The sequence below is a fragment of the Vulpes lagopus genome, chromosome 16 (genome assembly GCF_018345385.1).
Source record: "Vulpes lagopus strain Blue_001 chromosome 16, ASM1834538v1, whole genome shotgun sequence".
Classification (NCBI taxonomy): Eukaryota; Metazoa; Chordata; class Mammalia; order Carnivora; family Canidae; genus Vulpes; species Vulpes lagopus.
Window position 1 is genome coordinate 56,806,678 of NC_054839.1, and position 14,066 is coordinate 56,820,743.

Here is a 14,066-nt window from a genome sequence, read left to right on the forward strand (position 1 = left end):
AACACTAAGTCGGCACAGAAGTAGCCCATAAAAATAATACGTGCGGTTTTCTTATGTTTTCCTACGCCCTTTTTATGACAATATGTCTGAATTAAATCAAGATCTCCAATTTACATAACTTTGAGACATCTTAAGAGATCTATTTCAAGAGCTGAATGGGAAGTGGATGAGCCAAAGCTCTCTTCCTGAGTGTTTTTTAGGTTTGCTCGAGCACACAGCACCGTCAATGCCTGAAATGTCTATGCTGTGATGTTGCAACAATTTTTATCTGGAAAACTTTTTATTTCTTCATCTTTTATGATGCCTCAGGATCTCCAGGCACACCATTGTGTGCCTGTTATCCGTTATTCTGTTTCTCACATCACTCAATAGTGTCTATTCATTGCTTGATTTTACAGGTGAAGAAACTGAAAGCATGAGGTTTTAAAGGGATGGATTTAAAAATGGTATCATTTTGGGTTTATAAACATAAACATGTTGAGGGCTCCTGAGACAAGAAGCCAATTTGTTTTCTGGAAAATCTGTACCTCCTACCTGGGTACATTTCACACACCCAGCAACACCATTGAGGATTATCCTTTGACCTATTTAATCAGTTGATAGAGGAAAACGGAACCTTATTATGGTTTATCTCAATGGATTTTATTTGAAATTCTCTACTTCCTTTTCTTTTCTTTTTTAAGATTATTTATTTATTCATGAGAGACACAGAGAGAGAGGCAGAGACATAAGGAGAGGGGAGCCCGATGCAGGACTTGATCCCAGGGCCCTGCATCACGACCTGAGCCAAAGGCAGCCGCTCAACCACGGAGTCACCCAGGCATCTCCCACACACAAGTTCCCCATTTTCTAATAGTTTAATTTTGTCATCCTTCTGAATTGCGTGGGGCGCAAATGTGACAGAAACCCTAAGCGCGTGGGGGGCAATGCTTTCCTATTCTACCAGGAGGCAGCCTTAGCTATTTCATTTCTAAAAGGAAAGGAACGATCTAGAAAAAGGGGAAGCTAAAAGTAACCCATGCTTCCACGGCTCGTTCCAGAAGTAGGAACAGATGGTTGACGCCGAGCAACAAGGAGGAAGCTTGCTGTGCCCCCCCTCTCCACAGCCAAGTCAGCGCAGGCATCAGCGGCGCCAGGGCAGCTGTGGGCACCGACGCCCCGAAACCAGGTGGAGCCCAGCTCTGCCTTTCCTCCTTTTCTTATAGAAACTCACCACTGGCCATGATCACATGATGGCGTCTCTGCTGCTGAAAATGGATGGAACTTCAGGAGCACGTGCTTGTCAAACATGCAAGCCTCCCCCTCCACCCCAACCTGTGCTCCAGTGTGGGGAAGTGGGTCACACGGAGGCACTCCGTGGCTTTCACACTGCATCAGAGGGTTGTGGCAAACAGGATGATGAGTGTTGCAAGGGGCAGAGACCACAAACCGTCTGCCACCACCTCCAGTCACCACACAGAAGCTCATGGTTGCCTCCCTCTCTCAACCCTTTCCTGGCAAAGAGCATCTGACACTTTGCAAGAGGGCAGCTGCTTTCTGGAAAGAGGGCAGCTCTAACTAAAAGGTGTGATCAGGCAAGAGAAAGAAAAAAAAAACCCAACTCTCAGATCACCGGCTCTTTTAGGGTACAGCTGCATTCCCAAGGGTGATGGGTCCCAAATGTGAGCCCTTGCTTTTGATTCAGCTCTGAGTGAGCAAAAAGGAATTGAGAAGCAGCAAGACAGAAGCGACGCTCCCCCCCGCCCCCCCCCCCCCCCCCCCAGGAAGCAGCCTTTCTGCTTTGGTTGGCCTGTGTTAAGAGCAGATTCTGCTCAGACCACTATGAGGCGCATCCTCCAAAAAGCTGCATCTTCCAGAAGATGATGTAAAGATGGCTCTGGGGGAGCAGGCATGATGTTCAGAGGAAAGGTCTATTCATTTCCTACCACTGCTATAAATAATTACGGCAGATCCATGGCTTAACACAAAACACCTGTATTATCTTCCTGTTCTGGAGCTCCAAAGTCCAAAATGGGTTTTACTGGGTTGATGTCATGTGTCAGCAAAGGTGTGTTCTTTCTGGAGGCTCTAGGGATGAGTCCATTTTCCTGCCTTTTCCAGCTCCTAGAAGCTGCCTACGTTCCTTGGCTCATGGTCCCACTCCTCCATCTTCGAAGCCTAGTGATCCTCACACGGCCATCTCTCTGGTGCTTCCTCTTCTCTGTCCTCCTCTAAGGACCCTTGTGATGGCCACAGGCCATCTGGGTAATCCCAGACAACCTCCTCGAGATCAGCTGATTAGCAACCTTAATTCCCTCTGAAATCTTAATGGTCCCATTGCCAGGGAACATCACATAGTCACAGGTTCCAGGAATTAGAATGGAGACATCTTTGCGGGGGTGGGGGAGGACGATTAATCTGCCTACCACAAGAGGGATCACCAAAGAGTTTGCTTTTGTATCTCTATATCCTCATAGCAACCATGGAGGTGGAATGTTTACCAAGAAACTTAAAGAATTTTTTTTTTTTTAAGATTTAAGATTTTTTAAATTTACTCATGAGAGACACAGAGAGAGAGAGGCAGAGACACAGGCAGAGGGAGAAGCAGGCTCCATGCAGGGAGCCCGATGTGGGACTGGATCCCGGGTCTCCAGGATCACACCCTGACGTGAAGGCGGCACTAAACCGCTGAGCCACCCGGGCTGCCCGAAATTTTAAGAATGTAAGTACTTTGCACTTTTTCCAAAGATACTCTCCTAGTAAGAGACAGAGCTGGAACATGACCCAGATCTGTTTCGAAAGCCCGTGCTCAGCCTCCCCACACTACGCTCCTACCCAGGACACAACCTGGCCCCTCTCCTGAATCCCTACAACACATGGAACCTGAAGATTCTTCAGCAGGAGCCTCAGAGAAAATTCATCTTCCTTTAGGAATTTCAAAAAATACTAGTCATAAATAATAAAGAGTCAAGACAACTGGCTTCTACTTCATATGGCGTTGCAGCCACTGCATACCGGGGCAAGGTGCCAAAACTTGCAGGTTCTCGGGATCCTCAACCTTAAAACCAAGGATCTGGATGTCCAAGTCCATGGATTTATGATGTCTAAGACACCTTCCAGCTCTAAAATTCTAAAACCCAGTAATCATACTGGTGAAATCACTATGCTGCAGGGCAGGCCCACCCAATGCATGGCTGAGCCATCCCAGATGCCCCTCGTTATTGTCACGTGCTCAGCAGTAACGTATTCCAGGCACCCAAACCTATCAGCTACTTTTAGCATTTTTTCTCGGGAGCCCTGGCCTCCTGCTCCAAGTTGGACATTCTCCCGCCCGTACTTGTTGAACACGTTTTCTCCCATCATTTTTGCCCACTGCCATGTCGGGACTTCTCGTCTGACAGTCTCCGTCTCCTGTGCTAGATCTTCTCTTTTCCGGACCCCCTTCTTCCTCTTTCTTGATGTATCCCTTTGTTTTGATGGACCACACACTCTGGTAGTTTCCTAGGGAAGTATAAAAGGAAGGCAATGCATGTGAAGGCTCGGAAAATGCCTTTCTTCTCACCTCAATGTGTGTAGCTTATAAATTCAGGGTGGAAGGGCGCTGCGGCTCAGCGAGGCCCCTTGTCTGCTAACTCTGGATGGCAATCGGATGTGGTGTGTGAGCCTTTGTAGATTGCTGGGTTTTTTTTTTTTATTATTATTATTTTGGTCTCTCTCCAGAAGTTTTTGGAACCTTTATCTCTCGTGTCGTGCAGCTCATAATGATGAGCCTTGCTGTGAGTCTTTCTTGGGTTGTTGCGCTGGGCAGTCCGTGAGCGCTGTCACCTGGAACTCGGCCCTCCAGTTCCCAGAGCTTATCTCGTCGCATTGCTTTGTCTCGTTTCACTACTTCCTCCTCCTCTTTTTTTCTCTTCTGTATGAAAGTCTTGGTAGTTCATATTGAACATTCTAGATGGATCTATCTCTTTTATTTTTCACATCATCCACTGCTATAACTTCACTTCTGTTTTATGTGAGATTTCTTCCATATGATCTCGTAGCCTTTTAATTTTTTGGAAAAGTATCATTCTTAACCTCAAAGAAATGTTTCTTCCTTTGCTTACTTTTACAGGCTCTCATTCCTGTTTTGGATTCAATGTCTTCTCTTAATTCATTGGGGATGTTAGGTTTTTCGGTTTTTTTTTTTTTTTTAACTTTTTATTATGAAGTAATTCTAGAATTGGCAGGAAGTTCCAAGGATAGTACAGGGAGGTGCCAAGTGCCTCTTACCCCTTTGCCCAGTATCCCCCGATGGTTACATCTTACATACTTGAAATATTATATCAAAACTAAGGAACTGACATTGGTGCAAAGTGTTCGTATAATTCTCTGTCATTCGATCCCATAAAATACATCACCACTAAGATCCCCCTTGTGCTGCCCCTTTATAATCTCATCCTTTCTCCTTCACCACAGAACATTGACTTTTTAAAGTTATTTTTTCCTATTTTCAGCATAATCTGTATCCTCAATGTCCTTTCTCTCCCTCTCTCTCTTTCTCTTATCCCTTTCATTTTGGAAGCTACTCAAAAATGTCTGATAATGTTGCCTATTGACTCATAGTTGAGCATGAAGCTTAGTTGTGGATGGTTAAGGGCCTCATCTCAGGGAGATCATAAGCAAGTTTGCTTTTTCATTGGAGGATCCTCCAGTGTCAGCATCTGGGATCTTTTCTCTAGGCCCATTTGAAGGGTCCAGCAAAGAATCCTCTGATCTTCACCCCAGGGTTGGGGAGGACTATAAGCCTGGCTGCCAACTTCCTGAAAGCAGAGTGTGGGGAGGGAGTGAAGAGCCTACTATTCCAAGGGCAGATTTTTCACTTAATTCCCCTGTTTTCAGCTTATACTCCTGTCTCTCCCCACTCTCCTTCACTGTGGTTCTCCTGAGTTTCTTAAGTTCAATTTCTTTAAAGAATAAGCCTCCAGTCTCTCAGTCCAGCAAGAAGGCAGTTGCCTAAACTTCACAAAGGTAGGGAAGGGTGTCTTAACCGCTCCCGACAGATTTCTAGGAAATTCCGGCTTCTCAGCCTTTTGCCTCATGGCACCTCACACTTGTTCAGAACCTTTCTGTGGGTCTGAAAATAAAACCCCAACTTGCCACCGTGCTCCCTCTCGAGAGGGAGCTCATGTAACCAACATTAGTTACAAATCCTCTAGCGCCCCAAATTTTGTTGAAGTCTCTTTCATCTGATGCTGTTTCTTATCCAATTCACTTTGTCCTCTTGGACTTTTGTATTTTCTTTTTTCCTCTCCAGTCATTTTAATAAGATCCTAAGAGGGAAAGGAGCATGTTGTTAATCTGCCATGCTTATGCAGCATTCAATAACTGCTGTTTAGAACAACATTTGAAAAATATGATGAAAGCTGAATCTGTGTTCTAGTGAATTTTAAATATAGAAGTAACATGGTAGTATATTTCAGAAAAGTATCGCGCGCACACACACAAAGTTAAGATTACTTCCACTACTCAAAATTAATTTCTTTACCCCTCATTTGCCTTTAAAACTTTGTTGGGTGATATATCGCTCTATCTCCCAGGTACATTCACCCTCACTTCCTACTACTGCAATACCAGGGTTGTGAAGTTTGACAGCATACGTGAGGGAAGGCTAAAATCGAAATGAGCTCCAGACAGTATGTAACTTTTGCCTCTAGAGTTAATCACCTCTAACAAATGACATGGACCCACAGGGCTCTTTCTCTGGGTTCTTTGCAGATGACTTGAATGAATGATGCTTTTGTCTGGTCTTCTCATCTTTGTCGTCTAGAATCCAGACTGCTTCTGAGTGACCATTGCCCAAGAGGATGCCAAACAGGGAGAGAGAGAGCTGGGTACAGGAGAAGTTGGTTTTGAAAGATCTGAGTAGGGTCTCCTGAAGGTTGAGAACCTGAAACAAGGGTGTAAGCAAGAGAGAGAGACCTTGCCAAGAAGAAAGAATTTAGCAAGAATGAGACCAAAGAGAAAAGTGGAAAAAACAAACAAACAAACAAACAAACAAACAAAAACAAAGAGAAAAGTGGACAGTAATGGAAACAAAGACAATGGAGAATGTATGAGAAGAGAACGAAAGCAATACGAAAGAGAGACATGAACCCAACACAAAGAAAGCCAGCACCGTTAACCAGTAGGTATTGGTCTGAACAGAACTGAAGTTAGCCCATTCATTGGCTCAACAAATACGCAATAAATCTATGAAGGAGCTACCATGTACAAGCCTGGGTAGGAAGGAATAAAATAGGCCAACAAACATTTTTTTAAAAAGAGAGAAAAGGAAATATCAGATGGTAAGAATTAAAATAAATGTAGTTGAGTGACAAAGTTGTCTCCGGGGTGGTGGTTGTTTAAGTTCAAATTTGAATGACAAAGAGGGAAGGAACCAGCCTGCAGAGATCGAGGCAAATGATGAGCAAAATGCAAATTGAAAGCATAATGAGCTATCATATCACTTTAATACCTATCAGACTGGCAAAAATTCAAAAGTTCGGCGATGCCAAATATTGGCAAGGATATAGAGCAACAGGAATTCTTATTCACGGCTGAAGGGAGGACAAATTGGTGCAACCAGTTTGAAAGTAATTCTGTGTTACCTGGAAAGTAGTGACATGCTTATATCCTCCAAACGACTAGTCCACACCTAGGTATGTGCCACAGAGAAACTTTTACATGTGTACTAGGAGATGTGTCTGAGAATGTTCGTAGTTTTGTTGTAACAGCAAAAGGTGGGATAGGCTCAATGTCCACCAATGGTAGGCTATAAAATCGATAATTGCATCTTGATATTTTAGTGCAATAAAATACGATATAGCAGCGAAAAAGGCATGCCTTACACCCCCATTCAACATCATGATGAACCTCAGGAACATAGAACAGAGTGAAAAAGAAGCAAGTGGCAGAAATACTATGATTTCATTAACACGCAATCTAAACCCTGTTTAGAGATACAGACCAACCAACCATAAAGAAAAGCAAGAGGATGCTCGATACAAAATTCAGGCTAGCATTTATCTCAGAGTGGGTTGGGATCAGGGAGGAGCTCACAAGTTTGACAGTTAAATGGCTGATGATTGGTGGGTACATGAATATAAGGTATGTTGTTTTTCTTTAAACGTGATATGTATCTTATAAATATTGCATGTATTCATCACAAATTGCTTTTAGCTAAAAAACAAAACGCAAAAAGTGGGGCGATACTGTAGGCAGAGGAAACAATGAACACCAAGGCTAGATTTTTCTACAGGATGTGAGAGAGGAGGCCGGTGTGGCTGAAGCCCAGCCGATGGGGACGAGGTAGAGAAAGATGAGGTCAGAGGACTGAATATATGGGGTGACTGATGATGAGAAGAATAAGGGCCAAGATAGTGAGGGATTCAATAGTGTTGAAGAATTGCTGGAGTGAGGATAACAGAAGTATTCGTGTCTTCCAGAGAAATACAGACAACAGGATATAAAAGAAATTTATCGTGAAGAAGTGGTTCGTGTGACTATGAGAGCTGAGAAGTCCCAGGGCCTGCCATCTGCCAGCTGGAGACCCAAGAAAACCAGTGGTATAATTCGGCCCAAGTCAGAAGACCTGAGAACCAGGGGCCCCGTGATGTAAATCCTAGTTCAAGGGCAAGAGGAGATGAGACGAGATGTCCCAGTTGAAACAGCAAGGCAGAAAAGAAAGGGGGGTTGTGAGTTCCTCCTTCCTCCATATTTTTGTTCACTTCAAGCCCTCAACCGATGGAATGATGCCCACCCACCACAGGAGGCCCATCTACTTTACTGAGTCAACCAATTCAAATGCTAATCTTTTCTGGAAACACCCTCACAGACACCCCCCCCCCCAAAAAAAATCATGTTTAACCAGACAGCTGGGGATCCCTTGATCCAGTCACACATAAAATTAAGCATCACAGTGGAGTAAGTGGTCTGGGGGGGTCAAGGGATGATGCTCAGACAGCAGGAGGCTTTGAAGTTAAGATTTCAGAGGTGAGGGGCGCCTGGGTGGCACGGTCAGTTGGGTGACCGACTCTTGGTTTTGGCTCAGGTCTTGATTTTGGGATCATGCGATGGAGAGTTGCATCTGGTTTTGCGTTCACTTTGGAGTCCGCCTGGGATTCTCCTTACCTCTCTCTGCCCCTCCCTCCCCCACCCTGCGTGCACATTGTCTCTCTCTCTCTCTCAAATAAATAAATCAATCTTAAAAAATATATTTTGGAGGTGACAGTGATGACGATGTCATAGGATCTTAAGAATGAGTAGTCAAAAGGGTTGAGAAAGTAGAAGGCAGGGTGGGGGTGGGTCAGCCCCTGGGGTGTGGGACCTGGACTAATCTGACAAGCCACTTACCAGACAGCCGTGAGGGCCACCGCGGGGTCACCTGTCCTGCCACCTCCAAACCAGCTACCTTGAGATCCAACTTTTTGTCCTAATCTTCGTTTCTGTGGGAAGGGGGAAGTTTGGTTAATGAATGGACCAAAGGGGGAGCATGCCCGGGCTCTGGGTGGCAGCAGAGTTCCAGGGGGCCGACACACTGGCCCCAAGAGGGCAGAAGGCCAGTCAGTGGGCACACGGTATCTTCCCACAGCCCCTCCAATCTTCAAGGAGCTTACTAAGCTCAAAAGTGGTGAGTATGTTGAATTCCTCTTTGAAAATGGGGAAGAAGTCGAACCCCATGTCTGAATTTAACGCAGCATGCATAGTGGGGCAATCTGCAAGAGAGAAGAGCGTGAGAACTAAGGCCCAGAAACAGTCAGAAATCACAGGAAGGACTTGACGGGCTGCCAGTCTTGAAGTGAGGAGCCTGTCCAGAGTTGCCACACCTGTGACAGGCAGTGGGGCACCAGCCACCACCTCTTAAGAGGGCACTGGGTCTCGGAGACATTAGCTATTTGCCCAAGATTATTCACTTGCTAACATGCTAGAGGCAGGATTTGAACCCAGGCCCACTGGACTCCGCACCTGTGTTCCTTACCACCATCCAGCAGCTGGAGAGAGGAAGTACATCCACTGGGCTCTGAGGCTGAGTGGGGGCCCTCCAGGGAGGAGGGGAGAAGGGAAGACAAAGGGAAATGGTAGCAGGCTGAGGAGCGCACGGGGCGAGCAGAGCCAGGAGATGAGCCACCGCACTGTGCGCAGGCTTCAGCGGAGGCCACGCCAGCCGACCAGGTCCCCAGGGCCACACGCTTTCTCACCTCCAAGCAAGGGAGCTGCTTCCTCCCTCCAGAATTACTTCTCCTCAGTTTTCACCTCAAAGCTTTTTCTTACTCTTCAAAATTTATTCCAGGGGCCATTATATCAATATTCATTTTCTAATTTTCCTTACTGACTTCTGATTATGTAAGACTATGTCCTTATTTATTTATTTATTTATTTTGAAACTACCCACCGAAATGCTTGGGGTAAAGGGGCACCATTCCTGCCATTATTCACAGAAGTCTCGGAATCACATACCTACATACGCCCAGAGAAGTGCTGGTGAGATGCCCACACTGGGGGGAAGCTAGGCCGAGGCGAATGGGTACGCTCTGCACTGTGTGCGCAACTTCCGTAATTCTTGAAGCTATTGCAAAATCACAAAGGTGTTTACTGTTAGAGCTAAGAAGCAGGAAGGGAAAGCCAAGAAAGAGAAAGAGGAAAAGGAGGGGGGAGGGGTGGGAGAGAAGGGGGAGCATCTCCTGCTCCGCACCCCTGCAGGCTCTCTTACAAGGACATTGCACTCCCGAGACCTTCACCTTCCATGTTGCTGTTGTCATGGGGTCTCCAACCTGATATGGAGCCTTCAAAACTCTCTTTATCTCCACTAAGCAATGTAGGTGCAGGAAACTAGAGACCCAGGTTTCTTTCAGAAACAAAACAAAACAAAAGGTGGAGGAGTTATGCCCCAGGAGCCCTCCCTTCCCAGGTGGTCCAAGGGCACATGGTCCCCCCCTCCGCCCATGGCCATACCGGTGGTTTCCCTTCCTTTCAGCCCAGCATTGCTGTTAACCCATTGGATGGCTTCTCTGCTTCCAGAAAAATAAGACTGTCTGTCCTGCCACCCAGCACCACGGAGACTATCCCCGAAGCTGGTTTTCCTGCTACTAGGTCGGTTTCCCGAGTCCCACTCACCGGCTCCTCCTTTAACCTCCCGTGGCTGAGAATTGCAAAATCCAAAGAGTGGATTAAATCATCCGCGGGCTCTCTTCCAGCCCCGCCATCTGCGGTTCTGCGGCTCTTGAGAAATCAGACCTGAATACCCCCAAAGGGGCCTGGCCTTCCTAGGAGATCTAAGAACCTTCTCGGCCTAGGCTGGGTTGCCAGCGCCCTCTCGTGAGCAGATCTGACCTGCCATAGAGCCAGGAAATGACGTCGTCAGGAAATGGCAAAATCAAAATAGCAACGAGGCAAGCACCTAAATATTAAGGGTTGACCTTGATCGGGGCCTTGGATGCCGACCTGCAGGCCGCACCAGGCTTACCCCCTCCACCCTTGCAGCACCCCCATGGAGGGAGCCGTGCTACTTCTGCCATTTTAGAGATGCCTTGTCCAAGGCCGCCCAGCTCCCACCCCAGCCCTGAACTCAGGCAGCGGGATTCCAAGCTGTCTTCAGAACTCACCACTACCGTGTCCCATCAGAGGAAAATGTCTTTAAGAGGTTGTCAGAAGTGGAAAACTACTTTAGGGATCCCCTAGCCAGCATCTCCCCCCCGCTTGGCCCACTCTAGAGGCGGGTCCGCAGAAGGGTGGTAAGGTTATGGGAGCAGGTTGGTGGGGGTGCGGAGACCCAGGGGTCCAAGATCAAACAAGTTTGACCAATTCCAAGTTGAAGAACATTTATGGTGACGCAGCCCCCTGCCTTCATTACGCTCGGGTGAAAGAAAGAATGAGATAGAATAATGAGAAAGAACGTGATCGAATGTGTCACGTATACCCCCAACTCTTTAGTTTCTCTTTAGTTCCTCTACGTCAGAGCATATCGGGCCAGGTGGCTCTTTGCTGTGGGACCTTTCTTGTGGGTGGCAGGACAATTAGCCCCATCCCTCGCCTCTGCCCACTAGATGCCAGGAGCACCCCTGCCCTCTCCTCACGTTGTGACCACCAAAAATGGCTCCAGACATTGCCAAATGTGAGGGGCAACAGCGCACCTGGTGACCCCTTGTTTTAGGCCATCGAGTTCTTGTCTTCATGGAGCGACTCAAAGGACTAATGCTGCAGGGCACTCACTTCTGGAAACACCGTCCTAGCTCACTGATGCTCGGCTTGTAGGCGAGGAAATGAAGACCCAGGGAGGTGAGGTGACTTGCTCATGTCAGTTAGGTCACTGGGGTGATGCCTGTAAGAGCCATTTCCACAGGGGCTTCGGGCCTGTCCTAGCACCTCCTGGGTGACTCTGACAATGGGGGCTGAGGGCAGGATCCAGAGGCAGGTCCGTGAAGCCCTTACCTTGGTCACCGCCGCTGTTTCACAGATACTCAAATCCTCCAGCCGCGTGTTTTCCTCCTATTGATGCAGCTGGTGGACCCGGGGACTCAGACACTCGTCAAAAGAAAGACCAGCTCATGACTGACCCCGCCGTCAAGGTCATACTGCAATGAATTTCTCTTTTCCAACCAAAAGCACTGGGAGGCTAAGTTCAGAAAGAATCCCTTTTCCTTAAGAATTCCCCTGAAGTCCCCTTCCTCATGGGCTCCCCAACAATGGTAGTATTGAGGGCCAAAGGTAACATCCTGTGTCTCTTTTTCCCCCGAGGAACCTTTGGAATGGAGGCAGGTTCCATCTACTGAGGCTGATGTGATGTGGACTCAGGATCAGGTGCGTAGATAATAGGGGGTCCGATGGAGTCTTAGAGAGCAAATGCTGTGCTTTCTAGAGTGCTCCTCAAGCAGAGGCCAAATTCTGAGGTCAGGAGGACCCAGAGGAGGGGGAGGTTGGATGAGGTATAAACTTAGTACCTACCCTTCCTCTCCATGGGCTAGCGTATAGATCATTCCAGAAGCAGGGACACACTTTATGCCTTTCTCAGTCCACTGCAACTTTGGGTTTCAACCCCCTAGATGCTAACCTTGGAAGATTAGGGGGATAGTCTATGGCCAGTTGCTTCCGGTCCACATGGTGCTCTAGAGAGAGCTGTGCTTGCCCAGGAGGTGCCCACACAGTGTGGACAAGGCTAGCTGCCGTTCCCACTGTGCTTGCCACGGGGCCAGCGCTGCTCTTCATGCTTTGCCCTTATAACTCATTTTGAGTAAGGAAAGGGTTAAGGTATAGGCAGGGAGCGATGGGGGCCCCTGACCAGGCCCTAAAACTATTCCTGGTAGGCAGAAGCTGCTTAGATAGAGTAAAGGAGAGATAAGGGACTAGACCAGACCACTCGGCCCTGCGTGCTGGGCCCTGTGCATTTCTTTGGCGTCTACACTGTAATCACAGAAAATGGGCAAACCTCAAAGAAGTAAGTCATTAAGGCCATTGCCACCAGTCCCTGCTCAAACCCAGATGGCACAAGACTCCCGAGGCCACAGCTTCCTGGTCAAGTTCTCCATGAAAGGCCAGCCCTGAACACTCTCCGTGGCAGCCCACTGGGGACCTCTCCCCAGAGAGCTTTTCCTTTCCTTGCCGCTCCCACCCTCACTTAGTAGATGTTCACTTCCCCCCCAACCTCCCCCCCAACCCCTCCCACCCCCCCGTTGTGTCTGTGAGACCCGCTCTCCGACTCGGGAGACAAAAACCCTGCCATCCTGCCCCAGGTTCATGTCCACAAGCTCGCGTGGCAGGCACTGCTATGATGCCCGTCTGCAGATGAGGAAACTGAGACACAAGCATCAGATAAGTTGCACGAGGCCACAGAACTAGTAAGTATGGGAGCCAGCTTTGAAATCCAAGAGGCCTGGACCCAGAGCCCCCCACCCCACCCCTGCCCCCCCATCCCCACAAGGCTGAAAACACAGCTCTGGGAGCCTTGCCGTTAAGGTGATAAAGACACCGTGGACTTGGCGGGGAACCACCCAGGGCACAGTACTGACACGGGAGAGCTAGGTTCTTGTCTCCTGGAGTCGAAGGATGAATCTCAGGGACAATGGAGAATGAGTAAAGCCATAGGAGTTTAGTAAGCAAAGATGCAGAGAAAGCTCTGGAAGTGAGAGGAGTCCCGACAGGGTTGCCACTGAGAGCTTTTCGGCTGGCCTTTTATTGAGAACCTAGCCAGGGAACCCAAAGCCTTGAGATCCTCGTGCCATCTTGGTTTGAGCAGGACTATTGATATCATCTTATTATTTTTTTTTAATATCATCCTTAATGACTTATTTCTTCAAGGTCTGATGAGTTTCTATGATTACTTGGTAACCATTAAAGGAAGATACTCCCTAACATTTTGGAGCTAGGGAGCCAGGTTTATTATTATTATTATTAATTATTATTATTATTATTATTATTATTATTTTCACTGTCTTATCTCTGTTTCCTTAGGGTGGGTAGGAGCCTGACTCTGGGTCCTCTCGGTGTCTTTGGGATTTATGGGAGCCTGACTCTGGGCCTCTCCCTTGTCTTCCCCACCTAGCCCCGTCTCAGAACAAGCTCTGTAATGACTGGAAAGACAGGAAAACCAACTCTTCCTTTTCAAAAGGCGACGTGTTGCCCTTTTGGGAAAATGACATATATAAAGCAGAATCTGATCAACCATCTTCCTAAAGGGTGATTTTCTAGACAAGGATAAAGACTGAGTAAGTGCTTTTCTTCCCGTGGGGACACCGCGATGAGCTAGAAACACTTGATTTTGGTCCCCTTGCTGGGCCTGCTGCTTTGCGTGAGGCTCGTGATGTGTGGAACCCAAAGCGATGCTGCCATCTGCTGTAGAAGTGGAGGATTTCCCCCTCTCTTTCCTAAACAATTTAACAGTTGGAGAAATAAAGGAGAGAGAGAGATTTCAGTCTCAATCCATCTCCCCATGTGCTAAGTTGGTGCCTAGTTGTGATCATGGCCAAAGACATAATTTTGGTTCACCTCCCATGAGAGCATATTTCAAGGTCTTTTTTTTTTTAAATAAAGATTTTATTTATTTATTCACGAGAGACACACAGAGAGAGGCAGAGACA

The 14,066-nt window shown here is 47.3% G+C and overlaps 1 long non-coding RNA gene across 2 annotated transcripts; it reads right to left on the bottom strand.

Moving 5' to 3' along the window:
• Window positions 1-4,003: 4,003 nt before the first annotated feature.
• LOC121476816 lies at window positions 4,004-10,103 on the bottom strand. 2 transcript variants are annotated; one of them, XR_005984041.1, is made up of 5 exons: window positions 9,735-10,103; window positions 9,454-9,562; window positions 8,613-8,711; window positions 8,350-8,441; window positions 4,004-5,288 (listed from the first exon to the last, which is right to left on the bottom strand). It is a non-coding gene; the product is annotated as an uncharacterized LOC121476816 (long non-coding RNA). The 2 variants fall into 2 exon arrangements; XR_005984040.1 differs by having other exon boundaries at window positions 8,350-8,711.
• Window positions 10,104-14,066: the final 3,963 nt, after the last annotated feature.